Raw genomic sequence first — 26,432 nt, forward strand, 5'->3', positions numbered from 1 at the left:
AGGGGAAAATGAATGTGGTAAGTACAGAGGGCATTTTTAACTGGTTCATTGGTTTCGGTCCGAGATGCTCCCCCGAACAGTCCCCAACAAAGCCTGCTCAAACACCTGAGACACAACTCTAGGGATAAAGGGCTCACCTCTAACCTTTCTTTTTTTTAAAAAAACGATTTTATTTATTTATTTGACAGAGAGGGATACAGCGACAGAGGGAACACAAGCAGGAGGATCGGGGGAGGGAGAAGCAGGCTTCCCGCCAAACAGGGAGCCCGATGTGGGGCTGGATCCCAGGACCCTGGGACCATGACCGGAGCTGAAGGCAGACGCTTAATGACTGAGCCACCCAGGCGCCCCCAACCTTTCTCTTAAAGAACAACTGAAAGCAGTGCTCGCTTGGGCAGCACATACAGTAAAATTGGAACTATACAGAGAAGACTGGTATGGCCCCTGCGCATGGATGACACCCAACTTCATGAAGCATTCCATAATTTTTATATGTTAAATATATTTCAGTAAAGCTGAAATTTTAAAAAAGGAAAACAGAAAAGACTTTCTTTTAACATGAAAAACAACAATTGCAATGATTATGCATTACAAAGGTGTCTCACTCAGAATTACCTATGTAAGAAAATGGTCTCCTTCATGCATAGTATGAGCCACTTTAATATGAGCCAAATTAATAAGCCCTTAATACTTAGCATCTACATAATTTTGAAGCCAGAAACAAAGTAAAACCTGTTCACCAGGTGTAACCACCACAGTGGAATTTCTGTATTAAGAAAATATTCCCAGTATGGAATTTCAAGGCTGAACAAGGACAATTTGTGTTTCTATTGAGATATTTTTATAAAATGAGCAATTTGGCATGAGAGACATGTAAGGTCAATGCAATCTTTGAAAATATATTTATGGAAATGACCAGCTGCATTCCTGGGACAATGTCCCTTTTGCAAGAAATGGGTGAGAATGAGTATAATGGTTACATCTTAAGATTTATAAACAGACTTTCCATATCTGTTCATTTTTTCAGTATAGAAATATCAAAGTTCCCAGAGAACCTAAACATCAAATTACATTTCTTGCAATAAATATATGTTACATTTTATTTTATACATCACAGTTCAAGGGAAATATGTAGATTGAGTTTTCATTCATAAGAGAATATGATCATATGCATGCCTATATAAATATAAAATTAGATGCAAAAAATCAACATTCAAGTTCAGTTCTGTTTGCATTTGTTCTCCAACTGAGTTTGCATACACACACACACACACACACACACCCCCCTCAATCCAAAATCCACAATTTATCAAAACCAAAAACATCTTTTCATTTCTTTTCTTCACTTTATAATTCTCTCAGGAAATGGGTAGAATGTTACATTTAAAAAAAATATTTTATTTATTTATTTGACAGAGAGAGACACAGCAAGAGAGGGAACACAAGCAGGGGGAGTGGGAGAGGGAGAAGCAGCCTTCCCATTGAGCAGGGAGCCCGATGTGGGGCTCGATCCCAGGACGCTGGGATCACGACCTGAGCCGAAGGCAGCCACTTAACTGACTGAGCCACCCAGGCGCCCCATAATCTCTTGAGATAAAATATTATTTTAATTTAAATCTGCAGCTGGTGAAAATCAAGGACATATATAAACAGATATTTTTATTTGTGCTATACAATTTCACATGCATTCAGTTCACTGGTGTTAAGAATCGATTGTGGTGCTTGCTTCAGCAACACATATGCTAAAACTGGAACGATTACAGAGATTAGCATGGCCTCTGCACAAGGATGACATGCAAATTTGTGAAGCATTCCATATGAAAACAAAAAAAGAATTGTCTGTGATTACTTGATGTTACATCTTGACCTGTGCTTTAAGCCTGACTGAGCAAGTCTTGATAGTATGAATTATTGATTAAGTCAGGTGTTATTATTATTTAAAATGCAACTCATTACTTAGATTCTCCCCAATCACTTATGACTTGTTGATCAGTTTCGAAGCACAGAGGACTCTTACTTCCATTGGATTATAAGTGCTCAGTAAAATATAAAAGATAGGTATATGAGAAAAGTCTGAAAGATAAAAACTGTTTTCTTACCCAAGAATAAGAGATGAAGAAACTAAAGAATGTTTTGTCTGTGGACAGTAGATAGTCTATCCAGATGACCTTCAAAGAAAGAAATGTTTCTAGATCAAAAATAGCCCTTCTAGCAACACAAGGGAAGTCAATTATCATGTAGCAGCACATTTAAAATAAAGATGAGAACCCTTTTCAACTACCCAGATTTTCCAGGTTAGAACTGACTATTCCATACGGTGCTATGATTCTCATAGCAATGCTTTGGGGGTGGAGAAAGTAGGATTGCTTCTCACTCAAGAAGGTTCTTAAACTGCTTCTAACTTCTGCATGAAGACAAATTTCCTTAGTCTCCTCCTAATTCCAGCCCCCTTCAATCCTGCTTCACCAAAGGGACTGAGCTTTCCAATGCTATCTTGTCCAGTGACCTTGATATGACCCCTAAAGCTGACATTAAGATTTGCCTCTATACAAACTCTCCTTTATGTACAATTAAGAAAAACTTTTACAGATACAGAAGTGTTGATGTTCATGAATTTCTTCTAACAGGTGCTATGGACTTGCTTCATGTTGGGCAGCAGTATTCCCACCTTCTCTGAGGGACACATGATCCTTGTACCATCTCAGGGGTACCAATTTTGCACAACCTAAGAGCATGGTCCCAAATTAGAAATCCATTTCTGATGTTTGGCAAACATACCCCACAGCCTTTATGAGGCCTGAAGGATCTGGGTATGTGAGTTTGGATCCAAAAAAATATCATTTTTCTCAAGTTTTTCCAGAATTGTGTAGAAGGCTCTCTTGTGCATGCTCTCCTCATATTCCTCCTCCATGAGCTCCAAGGAGTTCACTGTCTACCACTGTCTCAGGGCACTTGCCACTTTCTAGGGTGCCTGATCACTATTCCAGCCCTTGCTGGTCCCCTGCCTCCACTGGAGTATGAGCACAAAGCCAGAATCTGGTCTCATTCCTCCCTGTCCATAGCACCTGGCACAGAGTAGAAGCACAAGAAGCATGCACTGAAGGGATCATGAGCCACACCACTGCTCACATCTTCTGAATGCCAGGAAGTACTTGCCATTACCCAAACACACACTCTTCATTGCCTCCCATTGCCCTTGCTCAGTGACAGTCTCCCGGCCTGGAATGCCCTTCCCCATGTCTTTACTGATTGAAGACACATCTATCCTTCAAAGGCACATTCCCCAAAGCACTTTCTCTATGAGTGCTTTTCTGATCCTCTCTCCAGGACCCCTGATGGCACCAGCACTCACTGGCACTGTATGAAAGCCATGTGTTGCCAGTCTTTCCTCTCTGTGGGGGAACAGGGTTAGTTCCTCTCAACAACCCATGGTTGTCTGAATGTAGCCTGTAAAACTGTGAGGAATAAATCACATTCAGTTGGGTGAGGACTATGACAAGAGCTTGCTCTTTTCTCCAGAGACCCTAGGGCTCAGGAAAAGAATGACCGAGGATATAGCAAAATATGTAGGAAACAATGCAGGAGAGATGACTTCCTACGTGGAGCCCTCTCTTTACATAAAGGTACATTTTAAGGGAACCATTGAAAGAGGTCTTAGTGAATCGTTTAATTAAGAATCTGATAGGTAAGTTTTCTCACCCTTCAGTTCAGTTTAAAATATTAAGAGCCAAGACAATTATCATATGGTTTCACTCATATGTGGAACATAAGGAATAGCGTGGAGGACCACAGGGGAATGGAGGGAAAACTAAATGGGAAGAAATCAGAGCGGGAGACAAACCATGAGAGTCTCTGGACTCTGGGAAACAAACTGAGGGTTACAGAAGGGAGGGGGGTGGGGGATGGGGTACCCGGGTGATGGGCATTAAGGAGGGCACGTGTGGTGCTGAGCACTGGGTGTTATACATAACCAATGAATCGTTGAACACTACATCAAAAACTAATGATGCTGGCTAACTGAACATAATAAAAAAATGTTAACTGTAAATAAAAATAAAAATAAAAATAATAAAAATCATCCTTTACCATCACAAAAAATAAAAATAAAAAAACAAAAATAAATAAAATAAATAAAATAAAATATTAAGAGCCAACTGGTAAAACAAACCAAAGAAAATGATACTGGAACTGTTCATAGCAGAACTTCCTAAACAGGAAGATTAACATACATAAAGTCACAGAAATACTGAATTTGAGTCAAGAACCTGAAAGTATTACAGATTATTTTGGAATATTTTAGGCCATTCTTAGTCCATATTTAGTAAGGCTCATTCTTCTTGACCACTACAGGAAGCTACCAAGGAAGCAAGAATTCTCTTTTCAAGAATCTGAGTCCTACACTTCTGGTTTCTGGGCAAATCTGGGTGTCTACAGTGATTTCCTGTGCTTCCATTTATTTGCTCAGTTGTTCAGGTCCCAGATAGTTATCTACTATGGGCAAGGCACTGATCCAGCTAGTTTTACTGCTGCTGCTGCTGTTGTTGTCATCAGCCCTTAAAACTAAAAGAACTACAGAGAAATAACAATTATCATTTCAAAGAAGAGCTACATAACTGTCAAAAGAATTCTCTAAAAATTAAGTAGTGGAATGTTGAAGAGCCTAAGACTCAAATGGGAAAATCAATGTGGACAGACAGGCTGGGTTCTCTACCTGAAGACATTAACATTTTTATTTAATTTGTAAGATAGCTGGGCACTACTGCAAATTTCTGAGAAAGTGACTACCAAGATCAAGCCAACTCTAAGAGAGATGATGCAGGGAACTCAAGCAGATGGGCTGAGGAAAGGCTTGAGTTTAGAAGGTAGTTGTTACAGAAGGAAGAGAAGAAAGTTGCAAGAGAGGGTGGATTTCAGACATGCTCTAAAGGAGGCGGACTAATAGAAGAGGGGACAAAGGGTAAGGTAAGAGGCGGATGTGATACTATCAATCAAAATGGGCCTGGGGGCAGTGCAGGCTGGAGTGGCTGAAAGTCATAAGGCCAGAGATGTTTTTTACTAAAGGGAAACTGGGTTATGGAAGAGTCTAGAGAGACAATTCACCAGTTTGGGGTTCTCTTGCATCCTCGGACATCAATGAAAATGCAAGAAAACCCATCTTTACTTGACATGAATGATCAATTTGACCACAAAGACATGAGAGATATTTGGACGGATGACTTGGAGATCTCTTCCAGCTTGGGAGAGTCCACAACTCTACAAGACACGTGCACAAAGAGTATCTGAAATTTAACTAATCATCGGAGTGCCCTAAGGGAGTTATTTAAAGGGAAGATGAAACCTAGGAAATATTCAATTAGAAGGATGGAGGCAGGATACAAAATCAATGCACAGAAATCAGTTGCTTTCTTATACACTAACAATGCAACTGTAGAAAGAGAAATTAGAGAAATGATTCCATTTACAATAGCACCAAAAACCATAAGATACCTCGGAATAAACCTAACCAAAGAGGTAAAGGATCTATACTCTAGGAACTGCAGAACACTCCTGAAAGAAATTGAAGAAGACACAAAAAGATGGAAAAATATTCCATGCGCATGGATCAGAAGAATAAACATTGTTAAAATATCTATGCTACCCAGAGCAATCTATACCTTCAATGCCATCCCGATCAAAATTCCAATGACATTTTTCAAAGTGCTGGAACAAACGGTCCTAAAATTTGTATGGTACCAGAAAAAACCCTGAATCGTCAAGGAAATTTTGAAAAAGAAAAACAAAGCCGGGGGCATCACGTTGCCCGATTTCAAGCTATATTACAAAGCAGTGATCACCAAGACAGCATGGTACTGGCACAAAAACAGACATACAGACCAATGGAACAGAATAGAGAACCCAGATATGGACCCTCAACTCTATGGTCAAATAATCTTTGACAAAGCAGGAAAAAACATGCAATGGAAAAAAGACAGTCTCTTCAGTAAATGGTGCTGGGAAAATTGGACAGCCACATGCGGAAGAATGAAACTCGACCATTCTCTAACACCATACACAAAGCTAAACTCAAAATAGATGAAAGACCTCAGTGTGAGACAGGAATCCATCAAAATCCTAGAGGAGAACATAGGCAGTAACCTCTTTGTCATCACCCCAGCAACTTCTTTCAAGATACATCTCCAAAGGCTAGTGAAACAAAAGCAAAAATGAACTTTTGGGACTTCATCAAGATAAAAACCTTCTGCACAGCAAAGGAAACAGTCAACAAAACAAAGAGGCAACCCACAGAATGGGAGAAGATATTTGTAAATGACACTACAGATAAAGGGCTGGTATCGAAGATCTATAAAGAACTTCTCAAACTCAACACCCAAAAAACAAATAATCAAGTCAAAAAGTGGGCAGAAGACATGAACAGACACTTCTCCAAAGAAGACATACAAATGGCTAACAGACACATGAAAAAAATAATTATTATTTTTCATCATCAGCCATCAGGGAAATTCAAATCAAATCAAAACCACATTGAGATACCACCTTACACCAATTAGAATGGCAAAAACTGACAAGGCAAGAAACAACAAATGTTGGCGAGGTTGTGGAGAAAGGGGAACCCTCTTACACTGTTGGCGGGAATGGAAGTGGGTACAGCCACTTTGGAAAACAGTGTGGCAGTGCCTCAAAAAATTAAAAATAGAGCTACCCTATGACCCAGCAATTGCACTCCTGGGTATTTACCCCGAAGACACAGAGGTAGTGAAAAGAAGGGCCATATGCACCCCAATGTTCATAGCAGCAATGTCCTCAATAGCCAAACTGTGGAAAGAGCCGAGATGCCCTTCAACAGATGAATGGGTAAAGAAGATGTGGTTCATATATACAATGGAATATTACTCAATCATCAGAAAGGATGAATACCCAACTTTTACATCCACACGGATGGGACAGGAGGAGATTATGCTCAGTGAAATCAGTCAAGCAAAGGAAGTCAATTATCATATGGTTTCACTTATTTGTGGAACATAAGGAATAGCATGGAGGACATTAGGAGAAGGAAAGGAAAAATGAAGGGTCGGAAATCCAAGGGGGAGAGGAACCATGAGAGACTATGGACTCTGAAAAACAAACCGAGGGTTCTAGAGGGGAGGGGGTGGGGGGATGGGTTAGCCGGGTGATGGGTATTACGGAGGGCACGTACTGCATGGAGCACTGGGTGTTATATGAAAACAATGAAGCATGGATCACTACATCAAAAACTAATGATGTACTGTATGGTGACTGACATAACATTAAAATAAAATAAAATAAAATAAAGTAAAATAAAATAATAAAATAAAATAAAAACAAGGAAGGCCCGGATCAGGAAGGATATGAAGAGAACTAGAAGCAAGAGATACAGACGTCATATATTTTGCATAATGTCAAAGATCAACAATTGCGGCACTCCCAAACTCTATGCCACCTAATCTGTTCCATTTGAGGAATGATTTGTTCTTTGTCAATAATATCTGAATTGCGAGAAGTTTTTTTGCCAGTGTTCAATTTATTAGCAATGGCATTTACAAAACCATTTCAATTGGCTTTTCTTCCCAGGAGCACCTAACCTGGGCGATCTCTCTCCCAGCCCTGCACAAAGCCTATCTGCCCAGAAAAGCTTAGCTGGCCTCTGTCTCAGGGGGAAGCCTTTCAACAAAGAAAAGGGATTTGCATAAAGGTGGTCAGCTGAACACAGTCCCTATTTGAGGCTGTAGAGCATTGAAAGGGCCTTTCTCCAACCTGGCAGCGTAATCCTCATGGAAAGCTTTTGTCCCAGAGGCTGTGGTAGGCTGCTTTATTCAGCTGACAATACACAGTAAAAGAATAAACGAGAACTGCCTCCTTTTGGTAAAGCTAAGGCAGCTGGCAGCCCACAAGCCTGACAGCTTATGGAATAAGAGGCAGGACAACTGTTATCCCCAGACCCAAAAGGTGCTCTGTAAGGGAGTGCCCACTGCTAGTGCTCCTGGCTGCATGCTGGGCGTTCACCACTCAAGACAAAGGTCCCGGGGCCACCTTCACATCAGAAAGGAGCAGTGGGATCTAGAAGCGCCAGCAAAGCCCTTCCCTACAATCCTTCTGGAAGAAATCAAAAAACCTTCCATCACTATGTAGCCCCTTCGATAGCTTCATAGAACACTATAATCATTTCCCATTAGAATGTTGAGAAAGAGCCAGCCTTCTTGTTTCTTTTGACATTTCCTTTTTAAAAAGAAATTTAGTTTAGTTTTCTTATTTTTAAGAGCGTTAAATTTATAAAATGGAACTGAGAAACAATGCAAACATAATTCTACCACCCAGGGGCAAATATTGCCATTTCGGATGATTTCTTTCCAATCTTTTTTATGTAACTGTGAAAACTCTGTAAATACAGTTTGTTCCCAAGGCAAGTCTAACTGATCCCTATTTATCAACTAAGGAACAAGCCCTTCAGAAGTTAGGTGGCTTCTCCTAATTTATTTTAACCCCCTGACCTTAAGGTAATTTCCCAGCCCAATCTCCAGTTCCCCTCAACATTATTCCACTCTTCTATATATCCTAGGCTGCCTTATCCAAAAAAGCAGGGAAGTTGTCTCCCAGAATCTGAATAATTTTTTAAAAGGGGCCATGTCCATGAATGAAAACCCGTATGCAACAAAAATAACTTAAGACCAATACATGAATTATGTGCCAATATCGCATGAATGATCAAAAATATATATACCACCTTGGTAAAAAGTTACTCAATTTATTAGCCACACGGTTCTCAAATTAGAAGAGGGACCAAAGAAACCTTCCATTTCCTGAATGAAAGACTGCGGACCTCCTCACTTAAATGAACTCCCTAATTGTTGCTGACTCTTGGCTTTGCCCAAGCCACATGCCCTCCTGCCCACCCCACTCCCAGCCCCCATTCCCACCCAATTCTTTTTCTTAATGCTGATGGTTAAGACACAACCACATTAAAGTGAGGCTCTGCAAATGCCCTCACTGACAGTCACAACAGTGTCTCCGCTCGACACACTTCAAATGCTTTCTGTGATTACGTAAGTTGGAACTTCACACCAAAGGTTCCAACCTGTTTCTTGCGGAATGTAGAGAAAGATGAAACAGCTCTCACTGAGAGTTTCCAGATTTTTCATGTTGATTGACTTTGTTTGTGAATTTCACCTCAAAGTACAATCGTTTAGTGCAGACCTTTCAATTTCCCAAAGTCCTGCCTGTTACTTTAAAGCGTTCTCATTTCCGAGCACTGTGTGGTCCACACCATACAGCACAGCTCACACCTAGGTTCTTGAGAAGATCAGCAAATGGAGCTCATCTAGAAAAGGCTAAGAGTAAACAGCCCTTCTGAAGTCCTGTCTGCAGAGTACTCACGAATGTTTCAAAGTGGGTTTGACACACCCCAAGGAGGAGAGTGAATCTTCTACAACTCTTCACCTATACTAAGGGAGATACTTATTTCTTCCTGTGAGGAAACGGCTGACTTATAAGTTCACACTTTAAAAGTTATTGATCCAGTGGCTTCACTAGGGAGGTTGCAAAACTAGTGGAAATCAACAATATTCTTGCAGTCAGAATGCTTGGGACCTAGTCCCAGTTCTGCACTAGCCATGTGACCTTAGGACAAGCCATCTGGCCTCTCTGAGCACCTGTAAAATGGTGCTAAGCCTGGACCTCGCCACCCCATAAGGTCCTCTCAGGTAGATCAGATACCATAAAGGAGGGCAAGTTCCATGAAAAGTCTAAGATGCACAGCACACCCATGTATTTGGTGAGTGCCCCAAATGATAAGGTTCATTTTAACACTGAATGTTAAAGTTCACTTAAACAAGGAGACAAAGAGCATGAAGACACACTGGGAGTACAACACCTCTTGGATGGCCTTCTTCTGAAAAACAATAGCATTCATGAATTCAACAAATACTGCAGCAAGTACAACATACATCGTCAAAAAATAAAAGGAAAAATCTTGGAACATTGTGTGCATACATATATTATGGTTAAATATCAATACAGAGAGAACACTAATCAAATTCATGAATTTATGCTTTAATTTCCAAAGCTAAATATTAGCTTGATTGAGTAATATCTAGTGTGCCTAGATCTCAGGTATTAGCATATGAAAGGCTGACTGCCCTTAGCTCCCTGCCCTCCCAGAGGTGCAACTTGTATATTTAAATATGGGGCACATTTATTAGTGGTCATGAACACTCTATAATCAAAGAACAACCTGTTACTTAAACAGTGTGCTTTATTGTTAGAAACAGAATCAGAAGAAAAACTCATCAACCTCCAAAGCACCCTTCCCTAGTGGGCCATTAGCTAAACTCAAGTCAGGACACATACTCCATAAATACGTATCAAGTAACAAGAACAATATTCTATTCCTCATAAACAGCATTCGTAAGTCAATTTAATATTTATGTAGTGTTTGGGAAAAGCCTTACAGAGGTCTTACACTCTTGATAAAGGACAAAGGGAAAAGGTAAAGTTTCTTTGCAGACTGTGAACTGGGAGGCCTACCTCAAAGGCAGTTTAAGTGCTCTATTAAAAAACCTGAGGGCGCCTGGGTGGCTCAGTTGGTTAAGCGACTGCCTTCGGCTCGGGTCATGATCCTGGAGTCCCGGGATCGAGTCCCGCATCGGGCCCCCTGCTCAGCGGGGAGTCTGCTTCTCCCTCTGACCCTCCCCACTCTCATGCTCTCTCTCTCTCATTCTCTCTCTCAAATAAATAAATAAAATCTTTAAAAAAATAAAAATAAAAATAAAAAACCTGAGAATTTTTGGACTCTTGTGTCTCAAGAGACTGATGTTCTGGGATCATCACCTTGAAAACCCAGTGGGAACACTGTGGCACACATAGCTTGAGTTCAGCTATCAACATTCAGACACAGCATGGGTTACATGGGCATGACTGGGGACAGAGCAGCTTTTTATGGCTGGAGTGGATAGGCATGACTCAGTTTCCCCATGCCACAGCCATAAAGAGGTGCCAATAGTCCACAGAAGCCTCTGCCAAAGGGAAACCTCCACGACTCTGGGTCTTTATTTCCAGCCCAGACTGTTCCCTTGAGCTCGGGCCCTGGATGCCTCCTAGATGTCCCACCAGTACCTCACACTCGGGTTCTAAACTTGCCCAAACTGTTCCTGCTTCAGTGCTCCCCATCTCAGTAAATGGAACTAGTCATACAAGACAGAAGACTGTAGGGGCACCTGGGTGGCTCAGTCGGTTACGTGTCTGCCTTCGGCTCAGGCCATGATCCCAGGGTCCTAGGATCGAGTCCTGCATCAGGCTCCCTGCTCAGCGGGGAGTCTGCTTCTCCCTCTCCCTCTGCTCTTCCCCCGCTTGTGCGTTCTCTCTCTCAAATAAATAAATAAAATATTTTAAAAATAAAAAGACAGAAAACTGTAGAGTCATTCTTAACAGCTCCTTCTGCATAACCCTCACCCAAATCCAATCCATCACAGTAAGTCCCAAAGGTCTATCTCCGAATCAGATGTGGTATCGGTAAAGGCTGCTTTTAGGCAATAGGCTTGAGCAATGGAAACCTGAGTAAGGTCAAAGGGCCCACAGTGAGCACCGGGCTAAATGCACACAGGCCCACTCGGTGACCACCTCAGAATAGCCATAGGCCCTAGCTGACCAGTGGGCTACCTACAACCTGGCACAGATACCAAAAAAGGAAAATACCATACATCCCCATACCTCCTCAGTTTCCCCTGTTTACTACAGCCCCCCGCACCACTGCCTTCTGGCAGAGTCTCTCCTTTGCTGTCCTGTCCACTGCTCCTTTGCAGTGTACTCAATAAACTTCTATCTCCTTTGTTCTGCCTTATGTGAATTCTTTTACTGCCCGTGTCTCTGGCCTCCACCCAGTCGGGTTGACAGTATCTGGAATCATGCTCTTTGTTAAAACCCTGCCATGGCTCCCTACTGTCCAAGAAATGAAAGACAACTCCTCAAACTGACCGACCCACCTGACTGGTTCTCCAACCCTTCTCCAATGGCCTCAGGACTAGTGACCCTCACTTGGTCACCTCCTGCTTTGGAAAACACCATGTTTCTTCAGTCCTCTTTGATTTTGTTCATCTATGCCCTTCCCTCCGCTTCCCCCTTATTCCATAAGGATATGGAATTCATCCTTCAAAGCCCAATCTAAATCTTTCTCTTTGAGGAAGATGTGCCAAGGCCCAACTGTTTCCCCCCCAACAAAGGAAGTCAGTCACTCCCTCTGCTGTACCAAGGATGCTGTCACATATTCAAGCATAATGCAAGCACTTCGTGACACAATCGCCCTCTAGCCTGTGGGGCTCGCTGAAAGCAGTATCTCTTACTCCACTGGCTTTTCGCCAGTCCCCAGCTCCAAGAATGCCTGTCAAATGTGAACGTGCTGAATGACATTTGAATTGGGGCTAAAAACAGAAGACTTAAGCTATACTTTCATCACAATTTTTTGTTGTTGTTTTACCACCACTAACCAACTGCTTTCCCCACAACCATAATTACTTCATTAACCTAAACAGCTTTCAGTTAATTTAAGAGGAGTAGGAGGGTTTTTTGTTTGTTTGTTTGTCCAATTCATTCTAATCACTAAAGAATCTGGCTATCTGTGAATTGATCTGCAAACAAAGTTGCACACAATGGTCCTGGCTTAGTAAGGGAGAGAGACACAGCCTCTCTACCTGCCCCTGGCAATTAGAAGGGCCCGGTTCCCTCCCCTCCCCACAAATGCCAGGCCATGCTCGGCCAGGTTCAGAGGCAGAGATTTCTCTGTGCAATGACTTGCTGATGGGTGCGGGGGGTGGGGGGGCACCCAGGTCTTCTCATCACTAAGCCCAAACATCTCTCCAACCTAGCCATTTTGGCCCACGTACTTTCAAAGTCATAAGTTAATGCTTTCCAGCGATTCCCTGGAATTTAATGGAAAATATCCTCTTTTGATGTCTTGGTGTAGTCACACGTCTATGCTCCCTTTTCTTTTAGAACACAGAGAGAAATAAGCAAAACAAAGCTACGTACTTCAGACACAACTGGACCGTATTATTTCTTAGAGCAAGCACTTCAGTTGGCAGTATTTGTTTCTGAATGTGATCACAGCAAATGCATTCTGGAGTGATTAAAATAAACTGGCAACCTATTTGATTGCAGAACTGCTTAATTTTATAAAACAAGAGGAATTTATGATTCCTCCAGAAGTGACATTTTCTCCCTGGTACAGCTGCAGCTCTGGGTAAGAGAAGGACCCTGCTAAGAGGTCCTGTCATTGTCTGGGATGGACTTTCAGCCTGAGATTCTCCTGCCCTGATATTCAGAGTCAAGCGACTAACCTCAAAATAAGGCGATTAAAGTGGGAGTTCATTCCATTAAGAACAAGAAAAAAATTATTACTATGCTATTTTATTTATCTATGGAGATATACCATACATGAAAACCTTTCTCAGAATTGTTTAAAATGTATTTTCCTGAGAGAAATAACAACATTCACAAGGCAAGGACCCAAAAGAGAATCATTTTGTAGTGAAATAACCCGCCAGCATGGGAAATCCAAGCGTTCCTCCCTGGGTCATCACACAATGACCCCCAGTGGCCTCGCCCACCACCCAAGGTCCCCTCACTCAGGGGACCACACCTCAAGCTGCTGAGCTACATAAATAAAGGGCTATCTTCATTTTAATCCAATTACATATGTAATAACCCCAGCTGACCAAGCCAGAGCCCCTGGATGATTCACTGGCCTGCTTGCTCACTCTGTTTTCCCAGTATCAAGCAAGCAATTAGAACTCTGGGGCTCCTCATCTGCCATTTTAAATTAGAAAAGGAAAAAACACACTTCTTTGAGGGGTTAGTCACTATATGAGAAGTTGATCCTCTTATTTCTTTTGTTTAAAGGAATAGGTCAAAAATAATAATGCAAAATTCCCTTAATCAGTATAATGAAAATTATGCTTGCTTTCAAATTCCTTCTTTATGTGTGGGGTCAGAGAAATTAGTAATCTACTGATGAATACACCCCAGAAGAACAGCAGGGAAACTATATAGACCTTGCCCTGTCCTTCTTCTCCCTTTTTTTTCTCCTGGCCTTGCCAGATTTACAGCTATCTATTCTCTCATCTTTCAGGTTTTGCTTCCACCTGGGAAAGAGCAAAATTCCTTGAAATCTTAAAAATATTAGTTTCTACTTTGCTCACAACCTCCGGATCGCTTGGTGCTTTAACTGCGCTTCCCTAGTTTGCTAGGCACTGACCTTGTGGCTACTACCACCACCCACTGTGGGGCAATGGCATCTGGACAGCCGTGTTTTAAAATACTTAAGAACTGATCACATTTCGGGCACCTGGGTGGCTCAGTCGTTAAGCGCCTGCCTTCGGCTCAGGTCATGATCCCAGGGTCCTGGGATCGAGTCCCACATCAGGCTCCCTGCTCCGCGGGAAGCCTGCTTCTCCCTCTCCCACTCCCCCTGCTTGTGTTCCTACTCTCGCTATGTCTCTCTCTGTCAAATAAATAAATAAATAAATAATCTTTAAAAAAAAAAAAAAAGAACTGATCACATTTCATGGCCATGATGGGGTTTTTTTTGTTTTGTTTTGTTTTGTTTTTTCCAATTTCAAACTCGTAGTACATGGCTTTGTGGTAGTCTTACTTTCAGGGTTATAAACTATGCGACTATTTACATGCAAAGTTTGACTTTATAAAATGAAGGTAGTATGTGCTTGTCGGTAACAAAGTAAAATTTGGGACCCCTGCTAAAATAATTCATTAAATTTCTCTACCAAGTTCATCTGGTTGATTATTAAATAAAAACTCCATTTCTTTAGCTCATAGGAGAGTTAAAAGCTGCAGCTGCCTCCACGCCCAATCCAGTGCAGAACATGCTATTCTTCCTTTTTACTGACAGAAAAAATTATTCAAAATTGCCAGAGTTCCGGGCACCTGGGTGGCTCAGTTGGTTAAGCGACTGCCTTCGGCTCAGGTCATGATCCTGGAGTCCCGGGATCGAGTCCCGCATCGGGCTCCCTGCTCGGCGGGGGGTCTGCTTCGTCCTCTGACCCTATCCCCTCTCATGTGTTCTCTCTCTCTCATTCTCTCTCTCTCAAATAAATAAATAAAATCTTTAAAAAAAAAAAAAAGAAAGAAAGAGACAACCCCTGGTCCAAATTCCATAAAAAAAAAAAAAAGAAAGAAAGAAAAAAAAATTGCCAGAGTTCCTTCCCTCTCATACTCAATTTGGCTGTATTTTTCAAAAAAAGAACAGTTTCAGAAAATCAATTTAAACACAATAAGACTATTTTAACATAAGTTGTTCTATTAACCATAAAAGCTTCTCCACAAACTGAGTTGTTCACTTGATTCGTTTTTATTTTGTTTACTTTTGGGGGGGGTCCTATTTACTTAATGCTGTAAGGGCACTTATTTATCTTTATCTAGGCTTCAGTTATGAATACTACAGGTTTTTAGATTCATAAGGGGGGGTTCAGCTTTTATGTTAGCATTCCTCCATTTTAAAACAGGGGATCTTCTGGAGTAGCTGAGAGTTGTCTGCTCTCAGTCTGGATGGGCTCAGATACCAGTCCTAATGCAAATGCCTTATCTTTTGAGAACAGAACCAAAGGAAACCTCAGGTGGCTCCTCTGAAAACTCACGCTTGCAACATGGCTTTCAAACTTGGAAAGTCTGCCGTTTCACCGTGAACCAGCTGCTCGGCCTCCTACAGCCAAGTAAATCTCCCGCTTTCCATCCCGCCTCAACTGTGCTAGCCTCTGGCTTTGCTACCCGCTCACCTTCCTCGCAAATCTGTGTCTCAGGTTTAGGCTGATGCTGGGAACTTTCTAGAAATTTCCAAAGAAGAGTGAAAGGGTGCTTCCTGCAGTGCCACCTGCGATGCCGTCCCTATGGAGGCCTCAAAACGCCAGCCTTCCCACCTGCACACCCCCACGGTCCTCCCAACCAAGCCACCCTCCCGGGGTGCTCCGGAAGACGTCTCTCTGAACCCCCGGCGGTGGCAAATGGCAGCGTGCCACCCAAGGTCTGTCACCTCCCGGGAGCCCTCACCTGCCTGTGCTTGCCCTCTGTCCTCTCGGAGGCCTCCACTGCGAGTCGGGTGCCCGGGGCCCACGGGAGCCGAGGGGCGGGCCGCGGCGGGCTGAGGGTCTGGAAGCTCCTCCTTGGCGTCCGGGTCTCGCTGAGAGCCCCGAGGGTCCGGGAATGAAGCGCCGTCTCCGATTCCTCAGAAAGTGAAACCCCCAAGCCAACGGTGCTCTCACGGCACCGAGCAGGGGGCAAGGGCCATTTCCGCCTTGACCTGTGCTGTTGGGGTCACGGAGACCGCCTCCGGAACTGGGGTGCTGGACGCCCCTTCCGCACAGCTCCTGGCTTCCGATCCCCAAGGTTCCGCTCCAGCGCCGGACACTGCAGAGCGGCACCTGCTGAGGCCTGTGGAGCCGGAAGATGGGGGTATTTTGGGTCCAATCGGGGCTCCATAGCGGAGCTAAAGAGGCTCAGATCTCCTCCTAATCAGAAAGGTCCCTGCAGCCGGGGAAGGGGGGGAACCAAAATTTCATCCGTGGTTGAGTAGCAAGCCGAGTATCAAGCTGAGTATCAAGTCCTGCCGGGTCAATGCCGCTCTTCGGGGGCAGACTCGGTGGTGCCCAGAGCCCCGGAGGACAAAGGGGGGGGCAACTGTAGGCTCTTCCCCTTGACTTGTCATCTCATTAAGCATGACGATCCCAACCACGAGACCGCTTTCCTTCACCTTCCCAGTCTGCCCTCCTCACCAGCCTTTTCCTGTGGAGACATCACTACACGATTGGACTTCTCCGGTCTGTTTCTAAAGACTCAGAGAAGACAATTCCACCACTTTCCTCAGCCACTCACTCCAGAACTAAGTAATCCTCACTGAGGAATAGATTTAACACGACATGTTGTTTTCTCAAGCTGGCCAATTTTGTTAAAAAGACAAGGTAGAAAGACCTCCAGTGAGTTGAAAGATTGAAAACCACCTTTCATTCTGACCCAGCATACAGTATGGGATGAACCAAGTAAATATTAATTTAACAATATCATTAATATTAAACTTTATTCATAATAGTGACAACCTTTGTCCCTCAAACAAGGACATGCCGCAGAAAGGGCTCCAGAACTTTCTGTCTACAACACGATCTTTCCGATTTCAAAACTGGACCATTCAATCATTGCACAAAATATATGTATATGTAGGATGTAAAAATATATCAAAACATCATGTTGTACACCTCAAATATATATTTTTTTAATTTGTCAATCATATCTCAATAAAGCTGGGGGTGCATCACCATGGGGGGGGGGCTTTGGATATATTCTTTTCCTCATTCTAAAATTAAACTTAAAATCCTGGTACCCCTGAAACTAACATAACATCGCATGTCAACTATGCTTCCATTAAAAACAAGTTAAAATCCTAAACTCCTTATGGTGTTTAGAAAGAAGCTCCTAAACTCAGTTTCAGGAGGGACTCATTTTAAAACAGTATGACTCTTCCCAAAGTGCATTTTAAATAGACCATTCGGATTTGTAGCCCTCGTACAGCCTTCAGGCACCACAAGCTCTAATTATTAAGTTTCAAAGCTTCAGCATGGCATGACATCCAAAATAACCAGGAAATGATAGAGCAAGAAGTTGTTCAGTGAGGCAGGCATTTACATAACACTTCCCATTGTCCCCAACTCTCAAGTTCTTCTCATCCTAAAACAAATCAATTCTTTCAGTGCCAGATTACATGCAAGGAGGGAAGGATAACATGTAGGTAGGTAATGCTTGTCATTTGTAGAGCATATCATCAGCATTAATTACCTTTAATTACACAATTACTACTGAGCTGTCAAAGACAACAGTCAAAAGAGAGGGATTACTAAAAGCATTAATCCTAAAATGACTGACCAACCTTCCTCAGAAACAAACCATGACTCGCCCCCAAAAGCAGAGAGATTAGCAGCAGCAGAGCAGGAAGAGCTTGGGCTTAAGTATAAATCTTGGCCAGTCTTGGAGAATGTCATTAACTTCTCTGAAGCCACAGTGTCCTCTCACCAATGGACCCAATAATAAATAGTACCTGCCTCATAGAGTAGGGAGGATTCGATGGGATGATTCATGCAAAGTGCCTGGCACAGAGCCCAGCAAGAAGGAGGCCCTGGTCAGTGGGGACGTAATTACAATCAGGAAGCACAATGAAATACTCACCAAAGGCAGGCAGGGTTTCCAGATGTCCATCCCCTCTGAACACAGCATGCAAGATTTGGGGAACTTCCACCTGAGATTCTTCTGATCTTGCTTGGAGGTACCACTTCACCTCTGGTGTTTCTCACAGGGGACCTGCCAATATCAGAGACTAGGCATTCCTCTGCAAAGAAAGAACAGCCATGAGTAGCCTCTATGGCAAGCCCCAAAATTCCATGGAAATCTCCAAAGGAATTCCCTGGAAGACAAAAAAAATAAATAAAACAAAAAAATAAGTGATGTAACATTTTATCTCCGTGTGGGCATCAAACTGCCGGTTGTTTGCTTCATCCCCAAAGGAAATAAGTATCCCATTTTTACATCTCTTGAGAGAAAAGACAACACACTTGCACAAAATCAACTTCAAGTCACTCCTGGCTTATAAGAGTACTCATACCTTTGTTCAACTCCAGTTCAGTCAGATGCCATTTTGTGAAAATGTAGTAATATTTCTAGTACATCTGGAATACATGGATCAATGTGTGAGTTGAGTTTCTGTTAAAAGTCCCCCATTTTTGATACTAATACATAGTGGTGTACTTTAATGAAGTATGATCTATTTTACTTATGGGAAAATTCAATGATAAATACATGAAAGGAATTTAAGGAGTGCTATTTCATTCCGTCTTGAATTAAAAAAAAAAAAAAGCAATCAGTGATTTCTGCAAGGATCGACACTTTTAGTCCACATCCCCATCAGCTCTGGCCTGCACCCCTGACTGGAGTCCTTCCTACTCTCACTCTTGTCCCCACCAAACTGGTCTCCACCCAGCAGCCATGGTGGCCTTTCAAAAAGTTCATGTCACATCAAATGTCAATCAGGCGACGACTGCGCCACAAGCACTTCGGGCTGTTGAGGAAAACCCCATCCCATTCTCACCGCCTCTAATACCCTCCCAATCATAATGGGTGCTCTTCTCTTCTCACTGCACAACAGTTAGAACTTTGCTAGAGCTTTTACTAAATATTTTAATGTGACAAACTACGGAAGAGACACATTCTGGCATTGAAACCAGAAAAAAAGATAATTTTTTTTTTCTGGGAGATCATTAACTAAAAAGAAAGACCAATAGTTAAAATATGTTCCCAGAGGGCCTAAATGCCCACGTGTTCTTCCTGTACTCTCAACTTAGCAAGAGTAAGTTTGGAACATTCAAATTACCTATGCTCTCCAACCTACAGACTGTGGGTGAACCGCTAAGGATCTCTTACAAGGATGGGAGTGGGGTGGAAGTATGGAACTTTCTTGGGGTTCTGCCTTAGTGATGCGGGCATAGCCAAGTGAGTCCTTACTGATAGGTTAGCCCAAGCCCCTCATTTTCCAACTAAGGACACTGAAGCCCACTGAATCCTTTGGGAAGGATTGTCCAGAAACTGAGAGCCCAGAAGAAGGACTGGCTCCTCCCACTATATCATGCCCTCATGTATTTTGCATCCACAAAAAGTCCCTATGTCTGGTGATAAGGATGTCTTTTTACTTCTTAGTATAGGGAGGGTATTTTTCATATGGGAGATTTGTTTCCAGAGGAGTGCCTGAGTGTCTTTGCACCAATTGCTTCCCAAGTAGCTTCAATTCAAAATAATCAGTACACCACTGTGGTACATTTTGGGCAGCCTTCCCTTGGCCCCCACAGCACAGGACCTTAGGATGCTTTTATAGGAGAAAACATCTTCACTTAAGACTGTGAGCAAGGCATGTTTTTGTTCTCTGGCCATTCCTTTCAGCATTTGTATAATTATCTGTAGCTTCAGTTGCTATGGAAAGCAAACACCACTTACCATGACAACCATAACAGCTTAGGGTACGCAGCTTGATTCAGACTGTGAAGCTTCAAACACACTGAAGTGTGTAGGGCTTTAATATCCCTCCTTTAAAAAAAAAATCAACCAAATGTTCTTCTCCCCAGAAAAGCCACCTGAGTATTCTCCACTTTCTCTGTGTTATCTGTCATGAAAAGCCAGCATACCTCAAGGAATACCTGAGGGCTGAAATCAAAGGAAATTTTAGTAAAAATTGATTTTAAAAAAAAAGGTTGGTAAGAATCAAAGAAAAAAGAAATGAAGATCTGCTGATCTACTGTGTACCTATTCTGTGCCAGAAGTGTGTAGATTCTTTTACATACATTTCATCTGATTGTGATTGTACCTCATTTTACAGAAGAGAGAAACAGACCCAGGAAAACGAAATAACTAGTCCAGGGAGACAGAACTGGGATTCAAACTCAGAGTGGGCTGGCTCCACCCAGCCCACCATACATTGTTTATTCAAACAGTCTAGTCACCGGATTATTTTAATCAGTCCAAAACCGAGGGTTCAGAATGAATTTTTGTCAAAAAAATTTAGAACACAAGTAGTTCTTGTTTTTAAAAAATCAATCCACTCCTCCAATCACTGGCCTTCTTGTCTCCCAGTATACCCAGTATACTCCGGCTGCCCTGGTTCAGATCAGAAATCATGAGGGTGCGCAGTGGGTTGGGAATTCTGGCTGCAACCCACTAGGATGGCTATCAAAATGACAGATGATAAGAAGGAGTGTTGAGGATGTGAAGAAATGGGAACCCGCATACCCTGCTGGTGAATGTAAAGTAGTACAGCCACATTAGAAACTAGCCTGGCATGTCCTCAAAGGTTAAACATAGAATTACCATAGGACCCAGCAATTGCACTCCTAGGTGTATGCCAGGAGAATCGAAAACATTTCACAGCAAAACTTGTACAGGCATGCTCATACAGCATTATTCATAATAGCCATTAAGTGGAGATAACCCAAATGTCAATCAGCTAATGACTGGATAAGCTCGTCACAAAAAGACGTATACTGTATGATTTCACCTATGTGAGTACCTAGAGTTGTCAGATTCATAGAGACAAAATGTAGAATAGAATAGTGGGCTGGTTACCAGGAGTTCGAGGAAAGAGGAAATGGAAAGTTGTCATTTATGGGGACAGAGTTTCAGTTTTGCAAGATGAAAAGAGTTCTGGAGATTGGTTGCACAACAATGTGAATATACTTAATACTATTCAACTGTATTCTTTAGAATGGTTAAGATAGGGTGCCTGGGTGGCTCAGTTGGTTAAGGGTCTGCCTTCGGCTCAGATCACGATCCTGGAGTCCCAGGGTTGAGTCCCATGTCGTGCTCCCTGCTCAGCGGGGAGTCTGCTCCTGGCCCTCCTCCTGCTCCTTCTCTCTTTCTCTCTCTCCCCCTCATGCTTGTGCGTGTGTGCATGCTCTCTATCAAATAAATAAATAAAACCTTTTTTTTAAAGATTTTATTTATCTATTTGACAGAGAGAGACACAGTGAGAGAGGGAACACAAGCAGAGGGAGTGGGAGAGGGAGAAGCAGACCTCCCACCCAGCAGGGAGCCCAACGTGGGGCTTCATCCCAGGACCCTGGGACCAGGACCTGAGCCGAAGGCAGACGCTTAATGACTGAGCCACCCAGGTGCCCCGTAAAATCTTAAAAAAATAAAAAATAAAATTGTTAAGCTAGAAAGTTGTATGTTACATGTGTTTAACCATAATAAAAAAGATGCCATTTATAACGAAATGTCCAGAATGAGCAAATCCATAGAGACAGAAAGCAGATTAGTGGTTCCGGGAGCTGAGGGGAGGGAGAATGGGGGCAGTCCCTACCAAAGGGGACAGGGTTTCTTTTGGGGGTAATGAAATGTTCTGGAATTACATAAAGGTGATGTTCATACAATCTTGTGAATACACTGTAAAACCACTGAATTATATTCCTCTAAAGGGTAAAATTTAGGATATGTAAATTATATATCAATTAAAAATTAGAAGTGAGAAAATGAGAGTCTAGGAGTGAGAACTGGTATGTATGGCAGAAATAAAAGGGAGAGGAAGGAGAGGAAATTGATAATTATGAGAAACCATACAAAGGCAATGCACCCACCTGCTTGGCCCCAAACAGCTCGTCGTAGCCTGGTTGCCCACAATCATGTGCCACAGCTCAAAGCAAGTATGGGCTTCATGGCTGGAGATCAAATATTTGAGCAAAATATGTATACAGCTTTATGATTATTTTAAACATGACACAAAATTACTATAAAACTCAGTTGATAACTAGTCATAATGCCTAACTAGAGGATACAAAGAAATAATTATAATATGAACAAATGCTGATACTCTATTTGCATACAACCTGAAGGTAATTATATATTCCCATCGTATGTCTTTTGAGTAAGTCCTACCTTATTCTCACTACTGATGTTGGATAATAGAAATCTCCGTGGACAGCTACCAGGATACTAGGGTAAATTAACAATAAGCATCATTTAATTAAGCTATCTGAGAGAATCTGCTGCTTACTGGATTTGTTACAAGTGCATCAAAGCTCCTGATTTATAGCAATTTATGGCACGAGTTCCTGGCTGTCCCATGGGGCAAGGAATTGCCACAAACCCTTTAGAATGAAGAAAAGTGAGAATTGGAGACTGAACTGAGCCTTCAACTTGCAAGGAGCCCTTGGCACAAAAGTGCTGCCTATACCAAATCCAGCAGGTGAGCCCCTGCTCAGATTTGTCTTGCAAGCTTGGCTTTGTTTTGTTCTATTTTGAGGAGTTATTACTTTCCTAGCACTGAGGGAAATAACCAAGGTGAATGCACACAGAGTCAAGCTCAAGTCATGCTAGAGATACTATTAAATTTAAGCAGACTATGGAACAAAATAGAGTTCAGAGAGAGACCCAGATATGTATGGGATCATAGGATATGATGAAAGTGGTGTCACAGATTACAGGAAAGGATAGATTATTTGGTGGTTGGTGTTAGGAGAATTGTCTCATTATGGGAGGAAAAATCAAGCTAGGTTCCCATCTAACAATCTGTATGAAGGTGGATTCCTAATGTTTTCAAGAATAATTATGAAAGGAAAAAATAACATTGAAAAGGAAATTGCAAAAATATTTTTTCATCTTGGAGTAAGGAAGAATTCCTTAAATAAAAAAATCTTTGTTTTTTCTGAACCCAAAGATGTGAGGTGAAAATTAATAAATTTAATTACATTCCAATTAAAGATTTCTGTTTAATGAAGGACATCATGGATAAAATTAAAGACAGATGGTAAGATGGAGGAAAAAATTGCAATATCTAATGCCAACAAAAACTAATATTTTAAAAGCATCACCAGAAAGATAGGAAACCTAATAGAAAAATGGGGAAAGGATAAAGGAACAAAACATTTATGAAAGAGGAAACCCAAAAAGCAAGTATATAAAATGCTCCAACTCATTAATTAATGCAAATTAAAACATCTATGTGATATCTTACATCTGTTGGCCTGGAAAATATTAGAACGCTATAGATTACCAAGTGTTGACAGAACTGAGGTATTATAGGAATCCTCATGCTTTGCTGTGGGAGCATAGACAAGGCCAGTCATTTGGAGAACAGTCCAGCACTACTCAGTTAAATTAAGTATACACAATGGCCTGGCAATTTTGATTTTGTATATGTATGTTTGTATGTGTGTATTTGTGTACGTAAATGTGCAAAATTTTAATATGTTCATAGCAGCATTATTCATAATAGCTATAAAGATGGAAAAGATCTAAATGTCCATCAACTGATGACTAGATAAACAAAATATGATATATCCATATGATGTAATATTATTTAGCCATAAAAATGAAGTACTGTTACATGCTACCATATGGATGAACCTTGAAAGCATTATGCTAGTTGAAATAAGCCAGACACAAAAGGACAAATATTGTATGATTTCATTTATATGAATATCTAGAATGGGCAAAGCCACAGAGAAAGAAAGTAAATTAATGATTGTTAGGTACTAGGGGTAGGGGGAGATGGTACTTGACTTGGGATAATGGGTATGGGATTTCTTTTTTGGGTGATTAAAATGTTCAAAACTTAGATTTTAGTGACTGCTATGCGACTCTGTGAGTATATTAAAATCATTGAATTATGTGCTTTAAACGGGTGGGTTTGTGATATGTGAATTATATTACAATAAATCTGTTATTTAAAAAGGAAAGAATGAATGGATGCATGAATACATGAAATAGATAAATAAAAATGCAAGCAGGGCTTTGCATGGAGTTATGATGAGAATGTGCCCAGAGGAAGGTAATTAATTCAGTCTTCTGCTCCAGTGGTATCTGCCTCCTTTTCTCTGACTACAAACTTCCTGGACGTTGTAGATCTTTTGAACGTATTATCTTCTCCTTTGATTTGCTCCAGACCACTCTATCTCAGGTCCTCAGCTCCCATGCACATGCTGGGCCTGGGTTTGGCCTTGGTCTGAACCACACTACAGATGCTATAGGCCAGTCAAAGCTTCCTGCAGATAGAGGAAATGGTAGACAACTTCTGACATGACTTTTAGTGATCCTCATCTCCTGGTATTCATGATTTTGTGTAATCTTCTCCTCCTTGAGTATGGGCTGGGCCTAGAAACTTCCTTCTATCCAACAGAATATGGCAAAAGTTGTAGGATGACAATTCAGTGATTAGATTAGAAGAGACCGTGACTTGTGAATTTCATCTTGCTAGCTCTCTCTCTATATCTATCTCTTTTCTATTTTTCTCTTTCTCATTGGTATTATCCCTTGCCCTCTCACTTGTTTGCTGCTATGTTGTGAGATGCTCTATGCAGAGCACACATGACAATGAACCAAGAGATGCCTCCAGTCAACAGGTCATGTGGAACTCAGGCTTCACTCCAACAATCTGCAAGGGATGGAATTTTGCTACCTACCATGTGAGTGACCTTGGACAAGGATCCTTCCTCAGTTGAGCCTTTTGACTAGACCATAGCCCCAACCAATACCTCGATTGAGACAGCCTTGTTAGGGAATCTATAGCAGAGAATGACTCTAAGCCATGCTTGAACACCTGACCCATGGAAACTGTGAGATAATAAATGCGTGTTAAGCCATTAAGTTTTAGAGCAATTGATAACTAATCCAGGGGATAAGACATGTTAAACATGCTCCTTCCCTGTCACCAGAACTTTGGAACAAAACTTCCCTTGAGTTGGGTGGGGTCAAGTGTCTTGTCCCATAAAAACTTCTCAATTTGGTAACTTGTTTGTATAGTTCAAAACTCTACCTTGACCTTCCAGTAATTTTAAGGTAAAATCCAAAATAAGTTCTTACTGTAGCTTACAGGACCCTCCATGATCTGCTCCATGCTGCCCTTCTGGACTCATCCTACTCTCCCCTTCACGCTCTCTGCTTTGACCTCACTGGTCTCCTTGCTGGTCACTGAATCAAATATGTTTTCATTGTGGGGGCTTCACCCTTTGCTTTTTACATTTAGAAAGCTCCTCCCCCAAATCTGCAAGACTCACTACCTCCCTTCCTTCGGTTCTCTGATCAAATATCACGTCCTCAAAGAGGTCTTTCCCGACAAACACTAAAGTAGGCCTCAATTCTCATTGTATTCCATTCTCTCTACTTAATCATCATCTAAAACTGCATGAAAACTAAATGATGTAATGTATGGTGATTAACATAACATAATAAATAAATAAATAAATAAATAAATAAATAAATAAATAAATAAATAAATAACTGCATGCATTTACTCATGTATTTGTTCTGTCTCCTCCCTCTAGAAGGTCAGTTCCATGAAGACAGGGACTTTGTTTTGTTCACTGCTGTAGCTCCAGTGCCTGGAACAGTGCCTGGCACCTATAGCTAGATCAGGAAAGAGGGTATTGGGAGAGATGACAGGTCACTTCCCAGAGATGGCTCTAATTTGAAGCAGAAAGGAGGAGTTTTGGCAGCCAGAAAGAAACAGATGAGTATTCAGAGAGCCCCAAATCTGTCCTGGGACCTCCAGGAATTCCTGGGGGAAGCCAGGGTATACACTGAAGGGGGAAAGAGTTCTTAGCAAACCTCTCATCTAAACTGCAAAGTTAGTTCCATAAAAAGCCCTTCAGATGACTACTTAATAGATTCATCTTCCTATGTGGCTAGAAAATATATTCTTCATGAGATCTACTTTTACTAAGTTTTCTCTATTTGCATTTTGTTCTTTCATGCCCAATTATCATGTGTAATTTAACTGCATGATTTAATTAACTGCCAAAATGCAAAAGTGCAAAATTTTATGTATAAATAATTAGTGACACAGGCAAACTCTTGTTACTTTAGAACGAACAGCTGGTAGCTAATTGTGCTCACAA

The 26,432-nt window shown here is 41.7% G+C and overlaps 2 non-coding genes across 2 annotated transcripts; both read left to right on the top strand.

Annotated features, from left to right (window-relative positions):
• The first annotated feature begins 382 nt into the window (after positions 1 to 382).
• Positions 383 to 489, top strand: LOC123323470. The gene has a single exon (XR_006539414.1). It is a non-coding gene; the product is annotated as a U6 spliceosomal RNA (small nuclear RNA).
• A 1,229-nt stretch (positions 490 to 1,718) lies between these two features.
• On the top strand, positions 1,719 to 1,823 carry LOC123323488. The gene has a single exon (XR_006539429.1). It is a non-coding gene; the product is annotated as a U6 spliceosomal RNA (small nuclear RNA).
• Positions 1,824 to 26,432: the final 24,609 nt, after the last annotated feature.

This window comes from Neomonachus schauinslandi, chromosome X, assembly GCF_002201575.2.
Source record: "Neomonachus schauinslandi chromosome X, ASM220157v2, whole genome shotgun sequence".
NCBI lineage: Eukaryota > Metazoa > Chordata > Mammalia > Carnivora > Phocidae > Neomonachus > Neomonachus schauinslandi.